General features: G+C 46.3%; 1 protein-coding gene and 1 long non-coding RNA gene across 4 annotated transcripts in view; one reads left to right on the top strand and one right to left on the bottom strand.

The window, feature by feature from the left end:
• Nucleotides 1-9,915, bottom strand: part of MANBAL (mannosidase beta like) — a 25,977-nt gene extending 16,062 nt beyond the window's left edge. The window contains exons 1-2 of one of the 3 annotated variants that reach the window (XM_077873106.1): nucleotides 9,765-9,783; nucleotides 4,390-4,457 (exon numbers count right to left, since the gene is read on the bottom strand). The gene's annotated coding sequence lies outside the window, so the exon portion shown is untranslated. Of the gene's footprint in view, nucleotides 1-4,389; nucleotides 4,458-9,764 lie in introns of all 3 variants that reach the window. The other 2 variants (XM_077873105.1, XM_077873107.1) reach the window with 2 other exon arrangements.
• LOC144298313 (uncharacterized) lies at nucleotides 9,772-16,543 on the top strand. The gene is made up of 3 exons (XR_013365244.1): nucleotides 9,772-9,979; nucleotides 12,953-13,260; nucleotides 14,372-16,543. It is a non-coding gene; the product is annotated as an uncharacterized LOC144298313 (long non-coding RNA).

Here is a 16,543-nt window from a genome sequence, read left to right as displayed (position 1 = left end):
AGGTCATTTCTGGATTAACTGAAGCCACTGAGGGGTTCTAAGGAGAGAGATGACATTATCTGACTTACATTTTAAAGGGTGAGGTGAGGGGGTGCAGAGTAGACACTTGGAGGCCGGTGAGGGGGCTACTGACAGTAATCCAAGTAAGAGATGCTGGGCACATGAATGACAGGGGCAGGAGTGGCCAGTGGTAGCAGGTCTAGCTTTAGCCAGCCTCTCCTTTCACCATGGCCCCCACTCCTAATACCCTGGTCGAGCTGAAAGAACTGCCTGTAGTTCTCCAAAAGCATGGGCTCTTTCAAAATCCTGGGCCTCTGCCCAGGCTGCATACTCTGCCAAGAATGCCCTTTTCCATTCTGACTGCTTGGTGAAGCCCCCACTCAACCTCCAAGGCTGAGCTCAAGTGTCACCTCCCCAGCATGCCTTCTTTATTGCTGTCCCCCTGCCCTGTTATGACCAAATTCTTCCCCTCTACCACAGTACCCACAAGTGGCCTCCTCTGCCCACCCCAACAAGAAAAGGGCAAACTGGGGCGCCTGAGTGGCTCAGTCAGTTAAGTGGCTGCCTTCTGCTCAGGGCATGATCCCAGGGTCCTGGGATTGAGCTCTGCATCAGGCTCCCCGCTCAGGAAGTTTGCTTTTCCCTATGCCCCACCCTGCCCCCCACTCATGCTCTCTTTCTCTCAAATAAATAAAATCTTTAAAAAAGGGGGGGGGGGTGGCAAACTGACTTTGGAACCAGGCCCACCTGACTCCAAAGCCCTCTGTTTTTTCAGAGATGTGTGCCACAATTTCCTGCTAAATTCGAGCTGTCCAGGGACACCTGGGTGGCTCAGTGGTTGAACATCTGCCTTTTGGCTTAGGGCGTGATCCCAGAGTCCTGGGATTGAGTCCCACATTGGGCTCCCTGCATGGATTCTGCTTTTCCCTCTACCTATGTCTCTGCCTCTCTCTCTGTGTGTCTCTCATGAATAAATAAATCTTAAAAAAAATTTTTTTTTGAGCTGTTCAATATGGTGGCCATGAGCCACATGTGGTTGAGAGTTGAAATACAGCTGGTCCAAACTAAGAAGGTTGTTAAATTAATTATGCACGCAAGTTAGGACATAGGAGGAACATAAAATGTACAATATCTCATTAATGATTTTTTATATTGATTACATGTTGAAATGATATACTGGATTAAGTTGTATTATTAATTTCACCTGATCTTTAAAAACAAAATCGGAAGATTTACTTTCTGATTTCCAAACTTACTAAGAAGCTACAGAAAGCAAAACGGTATTGTACTGAGATAAGGATATAGACTAATGAAATAGAGAACTGAGAAATAAATCCTCACACACACAGTCAACTGATTTTCAAATAAGGGTGCCAGCATCATTCAATGTGGAAGAACAGTCTTTTCAACACATAGTGCTGTGAAAACTGCACATCTACATGCAAAATAATGAGGCTGGAACCTTATACCGTATACAAAGATGTACGCAAAAATGAATCAAAGAGCTAAACTTAAGGGACACTTGGGTGGCTCAGCGGTTGAGTGTCTGTCTTTGGCTCAGGTTGTGATCTGAGAGTCCTGGGATCAAGTCCCACATCAGGCTTCCTGCATGGAGACTGCTTCTCCTTCTGCCTATGTCTCTGCCTCTCTCTGTGTCTCTCATGAATAAATAAAATCTTAAAAAAAAAAAATTAAACTTAAGAGCTCAAACTATAAAACTCCCAGAAGAAAACACAGGGAAAAATCTTCATGAAACTGGATTTGGCAATGATTTCTTACATGGGACACCAAAAGTACAGGCAACAAAATAAAAAAGAACAAAAAAAAAGCAACAAAATAAAAAAGAATTGGACTTCATCAGGATGAATTTAAAAATTGGTATACCCAAAGACACTATACACTATCAAGAGGGTGAAAATACAAACTAGAAAACAATTTGGTCGTTTCTCAAAAAGTTAAACACAGAATTACCATATGATAGGGCAACTGCACTCCTAGGTATATACCCCCAAAGAGCAGAGAGCAGGGGCTTGAACAGATACAAGGTGTACACCAGTGTTCAGAGGTGCATTCACAACAGCCAAAAGATGGAAACAACCAAGAGCCCATCAACAGATGAATGGATCAATAAAATGTGAGGCATATATACAAAGGAATACTATTTGGCTATTAAAAGGAGTGAAATTCTGACACCTGCTAAAACATGGATGAGCCCTGATGATGCTAAGTGAAATAAGCCAGACGCAAAAGGGCAAATGTTGTTTGATGCCACTTGTAAGAGGTACCTAAATAGGCAAAGAAACCAGAAACTAGAAAGAGCCAGAAACTAGGAGATAGGTTAGCAGACTGCTTCTTGGCCTTTTGACTAAGATCAAGTGTGGAGATAGGTTAGCAGAGGCTGGGGGTTGGGAAACAGGACTTAGTTTTTAATGGGGACAGTTTCAGTTTGGGATGCTGCAAGACTTCTGGAGATAGTAATGATGGTTAGACACCCCTGTGAATGCCACTGAATACACTTAAAAATGGTTAAAATGGAAGAAAATGGTTAAAACGGTAAATTTTGTTATATACATTTTACCACAATGAAAAAAAATTACTTTTTCTTTTTTTTTTTTTAAGATTTTATTTATTTATTCATGAGAGACAAAATGAGAGAGAGAGGCAGAGACACAGGCAGAGGGAGAAGCAGGCTCCGTGAAGGGAGCCCGTCCATGGGACTCAATCCCAGGACCCCAGGATCACGCCCTGAGCCGAAGGCAGACGCTCAACTGCTGAGCCACCCAGGCGCCCCTTTTTTCTACTTTTTACATGTGGCTACTAGAAAATGTAAAATTATACACATGGCCTGCATTGTATTCCCTAGCATAACCCTGGGCTAAAGAGAAGTTTCTAGGATCTTTCACTGCTTTGCACCATTATCAGAATAGTGACTAAAGGATAGTAAAGTGACCTTCTCAGTAAGTAGAGTGGGACTTATGCAAATAAGTACTGTGTCCCTTTTGACCTGGACACTTAGGAAGGTTACATGCCTGTGCCAACAGGGTGGCTACTTTCACATCATTTCTGCTTTCTTTGGGAGCCACCTTCCAAGCCTGAGGGCCCTTTTAAAATCCTCAGAGCTGGCAGATCTTCATCTTCTCAGGAAGGATTTGACTTCTGGAAAGAACCCAACATCATCTGGTTCCAAGTGTGGTGAATCAGGTGGGGCCTCAAGCTCAGGAATACCATTTTTGGTCAAATACAAGGTATGACGCTCAGACACAGGCAGATTGTTTGGGGTGGCTCATGAACTGGCCCTGAAGTGAATTCCAGGGCAGCCACGAGAACAGCTTCTCTGGAGGAAATGTGCAGCCCTGCCAGGGCACCATCATGTGAACACCAAGGTATAAGAAGGCGCTCTCATTTTTTTCAGTTGCAGCTCACAAACTATACATTTTTTGAAAAATTTTTAAAATATTTTATTTATTTGAGACAAAGAGCATGAGCAGGGGAAAGAGCAGAGGGAGAGGGATAAACAGGCTCCTTGCTGAGTGTGGGTCATGCAGGGCTTGATCCCATGGCCCTGAGATCACAACCTGAGCAGAAATCAAGAGTTGGAGGTTTAACCGACTAAGCCACCCAGGAACCCCTAAAGTACGCAATTTTAAAAATGCCCTTGGTCCCAAGCTTCATGCTGTTAACAAGCCTACTGAACTTATCAATACTTAGATTAACTAGTGTTACTAACAACAACACTGTTATGAATATTTGAAATACAAAAAAACTGGGCCTGGGCATGGGGGCAAAAAGCCTGATTCTATCAGCAAGTAGCTACACTTTGGAGTCTTGATATTCTCATGAGCCAAACAATAATATCTATTCAAAGCAATAATGCATTTAAGCTTTTTAGTGGCAATAAGGCCATATATAACAAGAGCCATAAAAGTGATTATATCCTTTGACTGAATAACTCATTTCCTAGAATTTACAGTAAGGAAACAATTCAAAACAAGAAAAAAGGCTTCAGGTACAAAAAAATTCACAGTAGTGCTATTCATGATAGTGAAAAACAGGAAGCAACTGAAGTGTCCAACAATAAAGAGTCAGTTAACCCAATTACCGCACATCATGGCATATTCCCCCTTAAGATGGCAAGTATAAACGATGCATATCAGGTCAGTGGAAAGTCTTGGCGAAATAACATTTGCTGAAGAGACAACAATTACAGGAACACTGTGACTGCAACCATGTATGAACTGATTTTGTTGGCCAAAGATCAAAAAAGGCTAGGAAGATGTGAATCGTCGCTGTTCAAGCAAAGGCTTCTATATAGGATAGCATAGATGTAATGGGAGGGTGACTGTGAAAAAATCTGCTTGACACAGATTATGTATGCTCTAGAACGCTTACCTAGTTTTCTCTACACCCCTGTGCTTGACTTCCCAGCCTTCCTGCCAGTGTTTCTGGGTCTTCAATTCCTAAGTACAGAAGTCACATGAGTCCTACTCATCCTTCAGATCTCAAGTGGGAGGCGGTTGCCCTCAGACTCCCTGTGCCTGTGCCAGGCTGTCACCCCACCGCCCCCCCACCCCCCGCCATGGTTGCAGCAGCAACAAGCAATCGTTTGCCAGATGTGCACCACACCTCGCATCTGGTTCACGTTGCAACCACCTGGGGAGGTGGGTTTTACTAACGAAGACAAGGAAACTGACTGGGAGAGGTTATGTGCCCTGCCCAGGGACCAGGTGGCTGATGAATGGTAAAGTCAAGCTTCAAACTGATTGGCTCCTCCAGAGCTTGAGAGCTTCCCCATTAGGTCGGTGGTTTTCAAAATGCAGGCAGTGACCCATCAGTGAGCCGTGGAAACCACTTAGGGGGCTACAAGAAGCATTTTTTCCTTAACTTCATTAGCCAACACTTGATTTAAATAAATGACAATAGAAAATATCACATTAGTGGGGCGCCTGGGTGGCTCAGTGGGTTAAGCGCCTGACTCTTCATTTCAGCTCAGGTCATGAGCTCAGGGAACTGAAATGGAGCCCTGCATGAGGCTCTGCACTGTGAGTACAGAGCCTCCCTAAGGATTCTCTCTCTCCCTCTCTGTCCCTGCCCTCACCTCCTTCCACCCACTGGTGTAGGTAGGGGGTAGAGGGAGGAAGGGAAGAAGGGAGGGAGGGAGGGAGGGAGGGAGGGAGAGAGAGAGAGAGAGAGAGAGAGAGAGAGAGAGAGAGAAAGAAAGAAAGAAAGAAAGAAAGAAAGAAAGAAAGAAAGAAAGAAAGAAAGAAAGATCACATTAGGAAGGAAGGAAAAAAATCCAATTAGTAAGGATCAGTATTGTATCCTGAAGCTTTTTTTCAGTTACATCTATTTACATCCAAGTATGTGTGTTCTGAGCCAAAATTCAAACATATTTCTTATTATTTGAGAAATAAGGAGTCTGGAGTCTAATGTTTTTTACTTGCTCCACTCTAAGGCCCTGGACAGCAGGGGCCCTGGGCCCACCCCGAGTTTGTTCCAGGGCCTGACTCAGATATTTGGTGAATGATGAAGCCTCTGCCTGTATCCCACCTGGAAAGCAAGAACAGAAGCCTCAACCGCCTCATTTAACAATGAGGAGTAGGAGTGGAGAAGCATGGGGCTTGCCTAGGCTTTCCCAGTGAGTCGAGGCAGAGCTATCCTGCGGTGTCTCTAGCCTACAGCACACCAGACTTGCTTTAAGAGCAGAGGTTTTCTTTTTTTTTTTAAAGAGCCTTTATTTTTTTTAAGATTTTTTTAAAATTTATTCAGAGAGAAAGAGAGAGAGAGAGAGGCATAGACACAGGCAGAGGGAGAAGCAGGCTCCATGCAGGGAGCCTGACGTGGGACTTCATCCCAGGTCCCCAGGATTACACCCCGGGCTGCAGGCGGCGCTAAACCGCTGAGCCACCGGGGCTGCCCAAGCAGAGGTTTTCATACATTGGGGAAATCTCATACCCCTGCCAGAATTTAATACAAAATACTTCCTCATCTATTACCAAACATAACAAATAATTTCATAAGGTTATTAAAATCCTTGAGGCTCATCCCTGAATGCCAGACACTAGTGGTCTGAGACATTCATTCATTGGATACATATTTATTGAGCACCTACTGTGTGTCAAGGGTTATTCTTACTTCTGCCACGGAGTTCTCATCCAAATGGGGGTACTCACACACACATACACATGGATTATAATGTCAGAGTTGGGTATTATGGGAAAATATAAAGGAGTATGATTTGGTATGAGGTGGTGAGGGAAAGGCCTCTTTGAGAAGGTAACATTTCAGCAGAGCCAAAAAGAAAGCACAGGAAAAGTCATTTAAATACCCACTGGAGGAACAGTGGGAATAAGGTCCTGAAGCAGTAATGAGCTTTATGATCAAGAAGAACAAGAAAGGAAACAAGCTGTGTAGGGCCAGGAGGCCATACTATAAAGCCTTTTGGTTTCTCCCCTGAGTAAAAGGGAAGACTCTTGAAGGTACTTAGCAAAGAAGATGGCAGGGTCTGACTCATTTTTAAATGGTCCCTCTGGCTATCCTGTTGAGAAAAGACTGCAGGGGTACAAGAGTGGGACCTGGGACAGCGTAGACCAGTCAGGCAGGAGGCTGCTGAAACAGTCAAAAAGACATGCCTGCACCCAGGTGGCAGCAGTGGGGGATGATAAGTTCTGGGGATATGGATATATTTTGCAGAGAGCTAATGGCACTGCTGAAGTAAAATCCGAAAGAAAGAAGTTAAACATAATCCCTGAAGGTCAAAGGGATTGAAGGTCAAAGGGATCATATTCTGTATGATACTGTAATGGTGAATAGAAGATATTAAGGATTTATCAAAACCCACAGAACTTTACAACACAAAGAGTAAAATTTAATGTATGCAAATGTTAAAAAAAAATCATTTCAGAGGTCAAAGTATCCCAGGATGGTACAAAGAATGTGACATTCTGAATCTAAATGTATTACAAATGTATTAAATAACTTCACAGGGCTGGGGTGGGGGCAGGATGTGTGTGGCCCAGCCTCTCAGTTAAGTCTTTGTCTTCAGCTTGGTCAAGATCCCAGGGTCCAGACCAGGGAATCTGCTTCTGCCCCTCCCCCGCTGCTCCCCCTGCTCATGTGCATGTGCTCCCTCCCTTCCTCCCTCTCTCAAATGAGTAAAATCTTTACAAAAATAGTAGTTGAAAGGAGGGGGGAGGGGGCTATCAGGTGCCAACCTAGTTAACTATGAAAATGAGTGGAGTTTGTAGGACTAAAGGTAAAAGGAAGTACACATGTACAATACACTCTACCTGATAGTTACTTCCCACAGGCGACAGAGGTTAACAATTTTGAAACCACTATATATGTATACTGAAATTGAACAACTGAGTAAATGGATGGTAGATGGTGGGAGTTAGATTAGTCACAGATGGAGTAGGAGGTTACAGATAAGCCAGAGGAGGCTAGAATGATCCATGTGGAATTGATGAGAGTTGCAGCTATCTCTAGGAACTCATATTTAGCTTAATATAGATACAGGTGGCAACACAGGGAAGTATTTATAGATATGTGTATATATACAGGTTAGTATACACACATCTGTTCTTGCACTGAGGACCTAGAGGCATGGGCATCCCAGTAGCAATGATCACACCTAACAACCAGGTCTTGGCATTTAATACATTCTCCAACAAAAGGAACCAAGGTGCTGAAGAAATGGTTCATTCTAGGACGGAGGCACGAAATATACAAGATGAGCCTGAGCAGAAAATGTTCAAAAAAAAAAAAAAAACACATTTGCTGGGACATGTCAAAGGGATAGAGTGCCCAATGGCCAAAGCTGGAACAGTGTGAGCAATAAAATACAGTACTACTGGATTATAACCCAAAGTATGAAAATAAATATCTGAGCCCATACTGATCTAAATCATTGAACAGGTAAATAAATAAATGGGGGAGAGTTGACAAATTTCCCATGGAGAATTCCACATAATTTATGTAGATACTCCGCCTTTAAGTGTGGAGCATGATTCCACATTCTTTTTTTTATTTATTTTTTTTTATTTTTTTATTTATTCATGATAGGCACACAGTGAGAGAGAGAGAGGCAGAGACACAGGCAGAGGGAGAAGCAGGCTCCATGCACCGGGAGCCCGACGTGGGATTCGATCCCGGATCTCCAGGATAGCGCCCTGGGCCAAAGGCAGGCGCCAAACCGCTGCGCCACCCAGGGATCCCTGATTCCACATTCTTAAGTGCGGGCTGTATTGAAATGATTTTATTCCAAGAGTACAACATGGGAAAGGGGAGAAAAGGAAGAAATTTTACAGTGGAAAAACTCGACTACCCCAAGCTAGTGATCCAAGGTTAACATCAACAGTGACAATTTATACTAATAGCATGTACCCTTGATGTGATGAGAATGGTACTTTACCTCTGTGGTTTTCTACCCCAAAACTCCCAACTCCCAACTAATCATGCGAAAATACATCAGACAAATCTCAACTGAGGATCATTTTACTCAAAACTGCCAAGTTGCTCTAACAAGCAAAGTCTGGGAAACCATCAGAGCCAAGAGGAACCTTAAAGAGATGCGACTAGGGGATCCCTGGGTGGCTCGGCGGTTAGCGCCGCCTGCAGCCCAGGGCGTGATCCTGGAGGCCCGGGATCCAGTCCCACGTCGGATTCCCTGCATGGAGCCTGCTTCTCCCTCCGTCTGTGTCTCTCATGAATAAATAAAATCTTAAAAACAGAGAGAGAGAGGCACGCGACTAAATGTAATGTATCCTGGACAGGATCCTGGAGCAGATAAAGGACACTGGGGGAGGGTCCCGAGATGGGAGTTCTGCATGGGGTTCCCAGGGGGGAGCCTGCTTCTCCCTCCATGTTTCTGCCTCTTGAATAAATAAAATCTTTTTATTTTTTTTTTAAAGCACACTGGGGACTGGGGGATCCCCGGGTGGCGCAGCAGTTTAGCGCCTGCCTGCAGCCCAGGGCGTGATCCTGGAGTCCTGGGATCGAGTCCCACGTCGGGCTCCCTGCATGGAGCCTGCTTCTCCCTCTGCCTGTGTCTCTGCCTCTCTCTCTGTCTCTCGTGAATAAATAAAGTCTTTAAAAAATAAAAATAAAAGGACATCGGGGGACGCTGAGCAAAAGCGAATAAAGCACGGACGTTAGCTAAGATTAACTAAGATCAACATTGGCTCATTACAATAAACATGCACTGTGCACTTCAGCGCTTCGCCTTCACCATCTCATTTAATCCTCACCACAAGCCTATGCGCCCATTTTACAAGGGAGGAAACTGAGAACCGAGGAGACCACCAGGGAAGGCCCACGACGACACAGCACTTGGGAGCCCACTCTGGAGGCCAACTCCGGCCAGACTGACCCCGGGGCGGGGGCGGGGGCTGCCGCTCCGCAGGTGGGAGGGAGCGCCCGGCTCCGGCCCGGGATCCGAGCGAACGCGCCGGGCGGCACCGGCGAGGCCCTCGCTCCCCACCTCCCCCACCCCCCCGGGGCCACCAATTCCCTCGCGCAAGTAACTTCCTGCGAGCGCCCCGGGAAGTTATTCTCGCCGCGCGCACGGCGTCCCCGGGCCCGGCCGAGCCGCGCCGCCGGGGGCAGCCGGGCCGCGGCGCCCGAGCCCGAGCCCAAGCCCAAGCCGGCGTCCGCTCCCGCCGCCCCGCGACCCCGCCCCGCCCCGACGCCCGAGCCCCAGCCCGAGCCCAGCCCGGGCCCCGCCGCCGCCGCCGCCGCCGCCGCCGCCGCCGCGCTGCCGCACTCACCTCCCGCGCCGCCGGGCCGCTCCCCCGGAAGTGGTTCCCGCCGCAGATCCCGGAAGTGACGCAGTAGCAACCCGCGGTCCAGCTCCTCCCGCGTTGCTAGGGCTCCGGCCTTTGTCCCAACTCGGGGGGTTTGAGCGGGAGGGGCCTGGGGCTGCGGGAACAGACCTCCCCGGAGTTTCAAAGGCCCTTTGTGTCAGAGCCCATTTCAGCAGACGGTTAGTAGACGTCTACAGGCGCTTTAATTCTATGGTAGACCCTGAGCTAGGAGCCTGCAAAGAGGGGACGCAAATAAGAATTCTCAGCGTTCAGACGGAAGCGCATGATTAGAATTCGTTCCAGGCCTTCACCCCGGGCGGGCCGGGGCCGGGGGCGGGGATGTCGGGGTACAGCACGCGGCCCTTGATCTCCGAGTCGTGGGCACAGAACGTACTTGAGAAAAAAACCCAGAAAATTAACAGTGCCGTACTCTGTGCTCTGGGTTAGTTACTGGAGATACAGTGAAACTGTGAAATAATAAACGTTACTGCTTTAAGCCCCTATTTTCAGGGTCCTTTGTCATGCAACATAGAGAACTCTCACTCGGCAGCTCGCAGAGGAGGGGCTGGATGGCAGAGATCCAAAAAAGAATTGAAACCAAATCTTACCCCCAAGGAGCTCACTCTTAGGGGCACCTGGTGGCTCAGTGGTTGAGCATCTGCCTTTGGCTCAGGTCATGACCCTGGGGTCCTGGGATCTAGTCCTACATCGGGCTCCCCTCAGGAAGCCTGCTTCTCCCTCTGCCTATATCTATGCCTCTCTCTGTGTCTCTCATGAATAAAGTCTTTAAAAAAAAAAAAAGCTCCCTCTTAGAGGATTCTAAAATAATTATAATTCAGACAACGTCCACTAACTCCATGCTATGTGAGGTGGAATGGGAGATAGAAAATGTAGCATTCATTTATTCATTCAGATAGTTATGGAGTTTCTGCCCTGGATCATGTACTATGGAACTGGGAAGACCGTGGCTGGCAGGTGGGTCCCCACCCTCACTGTGCTTACAGAGTAGGAATTCATGTCTGACACCTCCATTAGTCAATCACACAGAGAAATGTATATGAATCAGGAGATGTGTTGGGAAGGAGGGGAAACCATGAGAAAATAAGGTAGGGGATACAATCAAGATAGGGTGATCAGGGAAGGCCTCTCTGTGAAGGTAACATTTAAACTAAGAAGAATGAATAGCATTTGCCAGGCAAGGAGAGGGAGGAAACCGCATGGTGGGAGGTGGAAAGGCTGTGGGAAAGGCTTGGGGCATAAGAAGGGAAGAGAAGCTCAAGCCTGAAGGGTACAGGAATGTAGAATAAGAGTTGGTACTTGCCCTTAAAGGGACTCACTGTGGGATGGGGATGAGGAGGGTCATGGGAGACAGACCCTCTCTGTCTTATGTGTTGAATTATATCTCCTCCCAAAAACAGCTATGTTGGAGGGGCCCCTGAGTGGCTTAGTCAGTTAAGCATCTGCCTTCAGCTCAGGTCACGATCTCAGGGTCCTAGGATGGAGCCCTGCATCGAGTTTCCTGCTCAGCGGGGAAACCTGCTTCTCCATCTCCCTCTGCTGCTACTACCCCCTGCTTATGCTCTCTCACTCTCTCTGTTAAATAAGTAAATAAAAATCTTAAAAATAAATAAATAAAATTGGATGGGAATAGAAAGCTACGTCTTCTGCCTTAAAAAAAAAAAAAAAAAAGGTTATGTTGGAGTCCCAATCCTTAGTAGCTCAGAATATAATCATACATGAAGGTATGATTTTTTTATAGAGGTAATCAAGTTAAAATTAGGTGATTGGGGCAGCCTGGGTGGCTCAGCGGTTTAGCACCGCCTTCTGCTCAGGGCATGATCCTGGAGACCTGGGATCGAGTCCCACGTCAGGCTCCCTGCATGGAGCCTGCTTCTCCCTCTGCTTGTGTCTCTGCCTCTCTCTCTGTCTCTCATGAATAAATAAATAAAATCTTAAAAATAAAAAATAAAATGAGGTGATTAATATGGGCACTAATCTGACTGGTGTCCTTATTTAAAGGGGAAATTTGGGCATAGATCTCCACCCAGGGAGCATGACATGTGAAGATAAAGGTGGAGATCAGCATGATGCTTCTACACACCAAGGAATAACAAAGATTGCCAGCAAACCACCGGAAGCTAGGCGAAAGCCATGAAGCTGATTCTTCCTCACAACCCTCAGCTTTGATTTCAGATTCCTAGTCTCCAGAGCTGTGAAAAAGTAAATATCTGTTGTTTAAGCCACTCAGTTTGTGGTACTTTTTTATGGAGGCCTAGCAAACTACTACAGATGCACAGGTGCTTTGAAACCTGTTACTCTGTGTCCAAATGTAAAAGATCCCCAGTGTGGCTGCTATAAGCATGGCTAACTTTCTCTATCTCTGGAAGCTCCTGGAAGGCTCCAGCTGAGTCTTGCTCATCTCTGTGCCCTACGTGGCTCTATTAGCACCACAGCAAGGCGAAGAGCTCTGTGCCACACTTGCTCCTACCCATGATATCTATGCAAGGCACACTGCTCACAGCATGAAAGAAAAAGTTGAAAATGATATGGTTTCTGCTCTGAAAAAAAATTCTAAACTAGATGAACACATGACAGCGTAAACTGGTTTGTAATTATTAATTATAGCTCCCATTTATTGCGTATTCACTAAGTGCCAAGCACTTTACATACATCAATATTCTCCTGCCAGCAAGCCTACAAGGCAGCTGTAATTATGCTCATTTACAAGTAAAGAATCCTAGGGCTGGAGAAGTTAAGCAACTTCCCAAAGCCTCCCAGAGGCTACAGGCATAACCAGTGCACTACCCAGCCAACCTGTCCCAGCCAGATGGACGCTCCAGGCATGAGTCCCCCAGGAAGAGAGGAAGGATCCACAGGGACTGAGGTATCTGAGAAGGCTTCATGAGGGAAGCGGTTCAATGTGTGTTCCAGATAAATGGGCTGGATCAAATATGGGAAAAGAAAACTTGAGGTGCAAGACTTGCTTTTCTACCTCTGAGCCTTTGCCTTTGTCGGTCTCTGCCTGGAATGCTCTCCCCTCCTGGTTTTTCACAAATCAGGCTCATTTTCATCCCTCAGGGCTCAGCCCAAATACCACCTTTTCAGAAAGGGCCCCCCCGACCCCCCTTTCTAGCTAGTTGTTTTTTCTACAGATGGCTCCAGCAGTATTGCCACCCCAGAAGCTCTTCTGCCCATGGCTGCTTTGACCAGCAGCATACTGTGGAAGGAACTGTGTCAGCCTCAGGCATGGCACTCGCCTGGCCTGGAAGTCAGCCACGTAAGAAGGGTGAGCAGCCTGAGATCAGTGAGCTGTGAGAAGTCCAAACCACACGGAGGAAGGGAATCCAAGGAACATCAGACACCAGATCAGGGAATGAAGAAGCCATCTGGGAGAGGTGGAGCGATGGACAGATCTGAGATAAAGCAATGATGGGAAAATGTTAAGTGTACCATCTAGGTGGTAAGTGTAGCGTTTGCTGTACAATCCTTTTAGCTTTTTTATAAATTTGAATTTTTCCACTACAAAATTTGGGGCAAAAGAGAAGCCATTTTGTTTCTTGTTTTTGTTGTTGTTGTTAAGATTTTATTTATTCATTCATTCATGAGAAACGCAGAGAGGAGAGAAAGAGAGAGAGGCCGAGACACAGGCAGAGGGAGAAGCAGGCTCCATGCAGGGAGCCCGACACGGGACCCGATCCCAGGTCTCCAGGATCCTGCCCTGGGCTAAGGCAGCGCTAAACCGCTCAGCCACCCGGGCTGCCCGAGAAGCCATTTTGGAGGTGGATTCTCCAGCCCCAGACACTTTAGCTGACACTACGTGGAGCAGAGATGAAGCTCCCAGCCCAGCCTTTTCCGGATTCCTGACCCACAAGATCATGAGCTAAATTAATGAGTACTTTAAGCTACTAATTTTGGAGGTATAGATAACAGAAATTCTCTAGGAGACCTCTCTTACTTTCTATCACAGCTCCCTGCCTGCTTCTTTTAGGGCATTACCACGGTCTGTAACTGTCTTATTTGCTTGCGTAATCATTATCTGTCTCTTCCCCAAGAGAGTGTAACTTCTGTTTCCTTTGCTCATGCCTTCTCCCAGCACCTAGTACACTGCCTGGTACCTGGAGGCACAAGTGAATGTTTTTTGAGTGACTAACTGAGCCCAGGAGATGGAGCCCTTCTGAAGGGTAACAGGAGAGAATATAGAGTTTGTGGAGTGGAGGGGGGGACTTGGCATTTGTCAGTTTGGCTGCCCAACTCTCATTTGGGGGAATCTCAAGAAACAGAAACAGGAAGAGGCAGTCTCCTCTCTCCCTATGGATGAAGGCAGATGGATGAAGTGAACACATTCTTACCTCAGTTCCTGCTAGAGCATGAATACTGGACATACCCACCCCAGATTTAATCTGGAAGTAGAAATTCCAGCTGTAAAGGTCAGTCAGAGACCATGGTGAGTCCAGATTTGGGGACCTTGTTCAGAACAGGAGGCTCTAGCGGCAGGATGTTAGCCACTTGGCTTTGGGTGGTTCCTGCCTGAGTCCGGTTCTGCAGTGTTTCATTACCTCCTTCTGCCTTAGGTTCAGCTCTGGTGTGAAACCAAGAATGCTGAGTGAGGCAGATCCGGATAAATCCAAGACACAGGACCAAAACAAGGGTCCACTTTCCTTAGGTGATCTGGACATCTTCCTCATGCCAGAAAGGCCAAGGACATGTTTCTCTCAGAGGCAGCAGAGCCCAAATAGCAGTGGAGATTCATCACATCCCAGACTCTTTCTCTGGGCCTCCAAGAGCCTTGTAGCAGGTAACCAACTTTGACAAGACCTGTTCTTCTCTTGCTTTCTACAAGGTATGAACTCAGGACTGGATTCTACTCTCAGAGGTCTAGAAACACAAGGTGTCTGAGTCCTATTCCTGTGCTCTAGGATTTTCCAGGAGCCAGTCTACTACAAGGAGGAGAGGTTCACATTCCAATGCTGGGCTCATTAGAGAGGTCAGCAAACAGAATATCCATCAGAAGAGAAATTACATGTGAACATCAACGTGCATATCCCAGAAAAAAACAGACACTCTCACTTGGTCTTGAGACCCAAGATCTCCCACAGTCCTGAAACCTGAAAAGTTTTATTCAGCAGACATTCATTGAGTACCAACTGCATGTCAGGTAAACACTGGGGACAAGATCTTGGGCTCTGGTAGGGGAGAGAGACATAGACACAAACTAATACAATAGGATATTTTGAGTCCTACAAAGGAGAGCTCATCAGAGAAGTTCTAAAAAGGAGAAGCATCAGACCTTTGACAATCACCAAAGGCATCCCAGAGTAAGTGGCATTCACTCTCCAGAAGGAGATTACAACAGAAGCAAAGACCTAAGCCAGGGCTTGCACTTCCAATTCCCCACAAGGAGTGAGTCCAGAACTTCATCTCTCTGAAATGCTTCATAGAAGCAGCACAAACTTCACATGCATCTAGCATCTGGATGATATTAATTACCTCCGTGTTTATTAAGTGCCCCATTAAACTTGACTCTAACCAACAGCACAGTTGGCTCCCCGGGTTAAATCCACACTAAATATTCAATTACACACAGCACAAGCAGAATCGTATTTGGCAGGGATTAGCTCACTTGTCCTGTGAAGGCACTTTTCCAGCTGAATAATAATGGTGTCTTTTAATTGTGTGGTATCTTCCTCTTGAGGGACTTTAAGCCAGAACATCTCCTCAGAGGGAGACAGAAACTGGGTGTCATCATATCCATTTTGTAGTTGGATGAACTCAGTAAAGAGATCTGGCACTCGCCACAGAAGCTGGAATCTTATTTCTCTTTCAGTGCTCAGCTCAAATGCCCTCCTCTTTGAAGATTTTTCAGTTCCCTCATCACAATTTCCTTGCAGTGCATGACGCTGAAAGAAGCTGAGAGAAACGGCAGAGCCCTCCCTTGTGTACAGGGCCCTGTGATGGATGCTTGGCCTGCATTCACTCACTCCATCCTCCTTCCCCGCAGCACACCCCCCCACCCCCACCCCCAAGGGAGAGTTTCCACTTCACAGCTGAGAAAACTGAGAGAGAAGTTGAGAGATGGGTCTTGGTTTGCACAATTAATAACTATCAGGGTCAGGATTCAAACCCAGGCCTCTGAGCCCAGTGTCTTAACCACGCACAATCCTGGCCCATTTGTTCTTTCATTCAACAAGGATTTATTGAGCACCTAATGTGTACCCGGGGCTTGCTAGGAGTATAGTACTTGCTAGGGATCCAGGAGTGAGGAAAACATCGCCCTTGTCCTAACAGAGATTATCATCTAAGCAGGGAAGACAGATTTAAAATCCTTCAACAAACAGTTATTTAATTACACATCAATCATCTGGCAATGTTAGCAGAATGTAAGTCAACTGGAAAGACACTTAGCAGGGCAAGAAAACAGGTGCCTAGATGGCTTCTTCTTTTCTGTAATTCAGGAGTCAATCAACTCTTCCTTTTTTACTTTGATTCTGTAGCTGAGCAATGCCTACAGATGCCCACAATTGCTTTGGTAATATCTACAAATCACTTCCTTTTCTGAATCATGGCTTTCCCAGCTGTAAAATGGGAATGAAAATAACAAACCACTGGAAACAACCCAAATACCCATCTACAGGAGACTGTTTACATAAATGATAGTACATTTACACCATGGAATATACAGTTATTAAAAAGCATGAGACAACTGGAAATGCTAGAGAAGGATCACTAAGACATCACTGAGTGAA

Source organism: Canis aureus, chromosome 26 (assembly GCF_053574225.1).
Source record: "Canis aureus isolate CA01 chromosome 26, VMU_Caureus_v.1.0, whole genome shotgun sequence".
NCBI classification, from domain to species: Eukaryota; Metazoa; Chordata; class Mammalia; order Carnivora; family Canidae; genus Canis; species Canis aureus.
This window is presented reverse-complemented; position numbering and strand designations above follow the sequence as displayed.